A 6000-nucleotide genomic window follows, 5' to 3' on the forward strand; every position below is an offset into this window, starting at 1 on the left:
TTTTATATTTATTTTCATTTGTCCTGTCCAGCTTTGACAGACATATTAAAATCTCCTCTTATGAAGCAGTTTTTTGTGTTTACACACCATTTGTTTAGCTCTTTCACAAATGTTTTCCTTTCTCCTCCTATGTTGGGGCAAAGCACATGAACTGCTCTGTATGTTTCATTATTATAATTAAATTCTGTTATCATTAACCTGCCATCCTGATCCTTACCAATAACTTTCACAGTTTCCATTAATTCCTCTGGTAGCAGCACTGCTACTCTCCATGCTGCCGGTGCACCGTTAGAGACAAAACATCCTCCTCTCAACTCCTTTTGGATTTCATCAACAGTTTTATCATCCCGCCTGGTCTCCTCTAGACAGATCACCTTATTTTTGCCTCCAGCAAAAACACCTGATCTTTTTGTCTCTGTTCAGAGTCCACAGGCATTCAGAGACATGAGCCTCAGCATGGAGAAAAGACAGAACGAGGGTGAGCTGTCACTTCATTTTCCAGTTCCTTTTTTGCGCTTTGTTCTTTTGCTTTTTTTTCTGCTGTCCACATTCAATTAGTCTTTTCCTTAACTGCGTAACTTCTAACAGATCCATGTCTGAGTGGGAGGATGGCAAACTTGTGGCAGAGTTACCACCTGCTTCACTCTGTGCAGGAGGGATCTCGGACTGGGTCTCAGAGACGCTGTTTCTAGACGTGTCTCCCTGCATCTCCATTTCACTCGGGGTGAACCTCAGCTCCTCAGAGGCCAGTTTTCCCACCGCCTCTCCCTGATTCGGGCTCTCCAGCTGAGCGTCCCCGGTATGTGAGGTACCAGGAACCCCCGAGTCTCCGGAACCCGACCCACTGGTGAGTGCTGCACACAGCTGAGACCTCTCCATGCTGTCCTGTCCTCCTTCCTCCTGCTCACTCATGCACATTTCCCCATCCTCCGACCCAGACATAGAACCGTCATCATTTTCACTCCTGTTACAAATACAGTGAACCATCTGATTGTGACACAGCTCACATCTTCTCACCCTCATTCTCATTTCACATTCTTCAGCATAATGTCCCTGTTCTCCACACATGACACTTGAACTCCAGACATTCTCTGAGGATGTGGTCTGGCTGAATAAACAACCTACATACCTTTACTTACCTGTCATGAATTACTCTTACATGTTCCGGGCCGGTAACAGTCATGAATTTGGCAGAATCAGCAGCGATTGAACATAATCTATATATATAACTTTCACACACCTTGTGCCATCAGCTATGTTTGTTCTGGGCCACATCCTCCTTTTAATTGGTGACACCGTCGTCACTCCCCTCCCTGTTAGTTTTTCTATAATTTCCTCGTCCATTATATAAGCTGGCAGTGCCAGAAAAGATACCACCAGCTCACCATTTGTTAGTTCTTTGGCAATTATCACAGTACTCCCGATCTTGAAGCCGTCCAGGAGCCGCCTCAGTCAGGCTTCTCTGGTTATCGTCACCTCGAACTTTGTCGCTGACAGCTGCCTGCAGGCCATCAGTCCCCCGCACAGTTCTCGTAAACATCTCAGGAGCTCCATCACCGTCACCTTTTCTTCCCCCTGCAGTTCAATCTGGCATGTCAACTTTTTATTATAAACCATCTCCTTCTGTTTGCCTCTCTGCGCTCCGTCCTCCGCCGCCGCGGTCTCTCCCTCCTTTCTCCCTCCTTTTTCCGCGATCTGTCTCATGGTGGTAATTGTCATTCAGTTCTACTTAATGTCCAAGATACTACTGTAACAGCAGTTACCGGAGGGCTCCAGCAGGGGGAGTTTCAATTTGTTGAGCAAGCTTCCGGTCCACTCCGCTGCTCCTCTCAGGATGCTTTCACACCTACGTCTTTTAGTCCGCTAAGCGGACTGGAGTCCGCAACACCTGCAAGTACGGTTCGTTTGGGCTGATGTGAAAGCATACCATATTTTTTTGGTTCGGACGAACGAACCGCACCGAGACCACTTTCGGGAGGTGGTCTCGGTCCGCTTCTATGTGAATTCCAGTTCGGTTCGCTCCTGGTGAGAACACAAACCTGTCTCCATTCGGACCGGCTTGATGGCGCAGCAGACTTTTTGGTCTACGGGAGTTTCCGTAGCTTCCGGGATTTTTCCCTCTTCACATGCTGCGCCAATCAGCGTACACCTACGTCATCGTAAACGCCTCGTTTTGTAAACAGCGCCGCCAAACGACTGGGGGGAGATATAACATTAATTGGAGTAGGTTCAACGGCGAAAACACTGGTGTGAATGCGAACCGAACCAGTTGAAAATAGCAACATTGTAACAACTTTTGGGTCCAAACGAACGACTCTAGCGGACTAACAGGTGCGAAAGCACCCTCAGTCATTACACACATGGCCGAGGAAAGTTTGTGTCCGTGCTTTCTTTACTCATTACTCCCCTTTTCAGGTATGAACCCCTCAAAACTAAGAGTTATTGTTTACAAGAGTGTTGGTTGAATGTACAGACATTCCCAGGAGACGGTTTGTAACGTTCTATGACCATGTTTTGTGAAGTTATGAAGTTAAATAACTGGCGACGATAAAGTAAGCCACATGAGCTAACCTGTTTTATGCTAGCAAGCTGCATTGTCATCTCGAAGGTGGTCTGTAGTTCCGTTTTATTGCTGCCGTGTTTAATGGTAGACTATTGTACATTTGATGGACTAAATCGATGGATTTGCTGACTGAGTTTGATATAAGGTTGATAAGATTTACACTGCAATGCTTTGTGTTTTTCTGCGTAGCCATTTTACTGTGCTATGATGTTTGATTTGTGTTGCTGTGTTGGTTATGTTTTAGTCAGTCATTACACACATGGCCGAGGAAAGTTTGTGTCCGTGCTTTCTTTACTCATTATCCCTCATTACTCCCACCTGCTGGAGCAGCTGGTGTCCTGCAGCCTCTTCACCACAGAAAGGCTCTGAGAGCTTTAATTCTTTCCACTCTGACTGCACACACCAATCAAATAGGAATATTGTTGCACAATTTGCACACAACCACGCTTTTATCCAAGTTGCCATCGGGAAGATTTTTAAAAGAAAACTTTCCACCCAACAAGTTCACTGCAGTTTGGTCTTCCTTCAGTGTTCACCAAACTTTCTTGTGGTCGGCAAATTTGAAAAATAACGTTTCTCCGATGTTCAGATGGTGGAGAAAATGAAGGGACAATTCAATTTTAAAACCAAGTTCATGAAGTTACTTCAATTTGAATTTAGTTTTAAATCAACAAAAGCAAAAAATTATTCACAAAATTAAGTCGGTGAAACATTTTTATGTCAAAAACAATATAAACATAAATAAATGTTTTCAACTTAAAAGGTTTAGCTAAATCAGTACCTTGGGCTTGTAATCTTGAAACCATGCATTTAACTAATTTAATTAACTTGTAAAAGTGTATTTTATATAACGGGGTTACACTTTTTAAATGCATTAGCATGTAGATAACTTTAATTTTGCAGCTGGTAAAGCCGAGGCTGGCTTTAATTTATATTTATTTTACATCTTGTGAATTTCCACTAGGGGAAAAAAAGCATCTAATAATACACCAGAACTTATTTTTTGGTCATATTTTGAATTATTAATCTGAATCTGTAAAGTAGCTCTTTAATACGTTATATAATAAACGTACAATGTCCTCTAAAATGTGCAGCTCAACTTGGTTTTTGTGTAAACAACTTATTAACCAGGATGTAACTCTAAATGTAATCTGGAAATAATCTATAATGATGTGTTATTTATTATAATGAAGTTTTATTTTTGAGGAGGTCTTGATCCAGCCCAAGCTCTCTATGAAGACGAGAAAAAACTCCCCATGGAAGATGGGAAGAAACCTCGGGAAAGGCAATTCAAAGAGAGATCCCCTTTCCACGGACGGCTGGATGGAGGCTGCAGGAGAGAAGGAAGAAAAAACAACATGAGTTCTTGTGGTTTGACAGAAAACAGCATCAGAGCAGCATTAAGTGGAAAATGATGACAGTTGCTCTGACAGAAACTTTGTGATCTCCTCAAGTCTGTGAGAGTTAATGCAGCCTTGGAGAGATGTGAGTCCCTAAATGTAGTCATTTTGAAGTCACCAGACTCTGTGCAGACTTGGGTCGATGACAGGTCGACGTGTATTTTAAAACTTTACTTTATACAAGTGAGTCTGCTTAACGTAAGTTCCTTCATTTTTCAAAGCCTACATGAGTCGCTCAGACTGAGGAAGATGATGGTACCATGTATACTTCTAACATTCGTGAGGACGTGAGGTTTTGTAAACTTGTGATAAACAGTTCAGAATGTTCTACTGTGAGGTAAACTAAAACCTCAGAAACAGGATTCTCCCAACAGCCTACCTTGGCCTCCGCCTCCTCCAGCAAACCTCCACTGCCCTCCGGAGGGAACCGGTCTCTCCAGAACCAGGATCAGCCTGAATCCACTTCCTGCCACTTCTATAAAGGCGCTTCCCATTCTGAAACATGAAACACAGTGGAGGTGAAGTTCTGAAGCTCCACAGGAGAACGTTCCCACCACTCTGGATAACATTAGCTGCAGGTTCTAATCATGTTTTAGTCTAATGTTTAAACTACATTTTACAAATATTTTCATTTCCAGAAATGTTCCTGTAAAGTTAATATGATTCTTTTAGCGTCAACATTCAGAAGATGTAGTCAGGAACACAGATTATGTTCTATGACTACAAAGTAGAAACGTTCTCAAAACAACATTTAAAGAGTGTTTTCCAATTGTGAGTGAGACCTCTGGTGATTTTCATAAAATGTTCATCTAATATGATATATTAACAAAAGTGGAACGTTCTGGCCACAATGTGTTTAAGTCATGGAGATGTTGTTGAGGAAAAACATTATTGAGTTAATTTTTATTGTATTATCAATTTTAATGTATTTATTTTTATTGTATTGTTAATTTTCATTATTTCATTAATTTTTATTGATTTCATTTATTTTTATTGTACTGATAATTTTCGTTATTTCATGAATTTTTATTGTATTGTCAATTTTTATTTATTTTAATGATATTTATTGTATTGTAAAATTTTATTGACTTTATTCATTTTTATTGTATTGGTAATTTTCATTATTTTAGTCATGTTTATTGTATTGTCAATTTGTGTTGATTTTAAAAGTTTTTATTGTATTGATAATTTTTTTTATTTTAATCATTTCTATTGGATTGTTAATTCTTATTGATTTTATTTATTTCATTTATTTTAGTCGTTTTTATTATATTTTAAATTTTTATTGATTTAAACAATTTTATTGTAGTGTTAATTTTCATTACTTCATTAATTTTTATTTATTTTTATTGTAATAAGCTTTATTTATTTTTATTGTATTATTAATTTTTTTATTTAATTTTATTGTATTGGTAATTTTTATTTTATTTATTTTAATTTTATTGTTAATTTTCATTATTAATTTTTATTGTATTGTCAATTTCTATTTATTTTAATAATTTTAATTATATTGTTTATTTTTATTTATTTTATTCATTTTTATTGTTTCGGTATTTTCCATTATTTCATTAATTTTTCTTGTATTGCTAATTTGATTTATTTCAGTCCTTTTTATTGTATTTTCAATCTTTATTGATTTTAACAATTTTTATTTTCTTGTTAATTTTTATTTTATTCATTTTCATTGTATTGTTAATTTTCATTACTTCATTAATTTTTATTCATTTTATTAATTTTTATTGTAATGTTCATTTTCATTATTTGATAAATTTTATTGTATTCTATTATTAATTTCTCATTATTTCATTTATTTTATTATATTGTTAATTTTATTTTTTTTATTTAATTTTATTGTATTGGTAATTTTATTTATTTTAAACATATTTATTGTATTGTCAATTTTTATTGATTTTAATATTGATTTTTAATTTTCATTGTATTATTTTTTCCATTTCATTCTATTTCATTTCAAGTTTCATTTATTTTATTCATTTTTATTGTATTGTTAGTTCTTAGTTATTTTATTTTAATTGTATT

The 6000-nt window shown here is 36.8% G+C and overlaps 1 long non-coding RNA gene across 1 annotated transcript; it reads right to left on the reverse strand.

Annotated features, from left to right (window-relative positions):
* Window positions 1-3721: 3721 nt before the first annotated feature.
* On the reverse strand, window positions 3722-4992 carry LOC129348299 (uncharacterized). The gene is made up of 2 exons (XR_008600813.1): window positions 4343-4992; window positions 3722-3893 (listed from the first exon to the last, which is right to left on the reverse strand). It is a non-coding gene; the product is annotated as an uncharacterized LOC129348299 (long non-coding RNA).
* Between the last annotated feature and the right edge of the window lie 1008 nt (window positions 4993-6000).

Source organism: Amphiprion ocellaris, chromosome 24, assembly GCF_022539595.1.
Source record: "Amphiprion ocellaris isolate individual 3 ecotype Okinawa chromosome 24, ASM2253959v1, whole genome shotgun sequence".
Classification (NCBI taxonomy): domain Eukaryota; kingdom Metazoa; phylum Chordata; class Actinopteri; family Pomacentridae; genus Amphiprion; species Amphiprion ocellaris.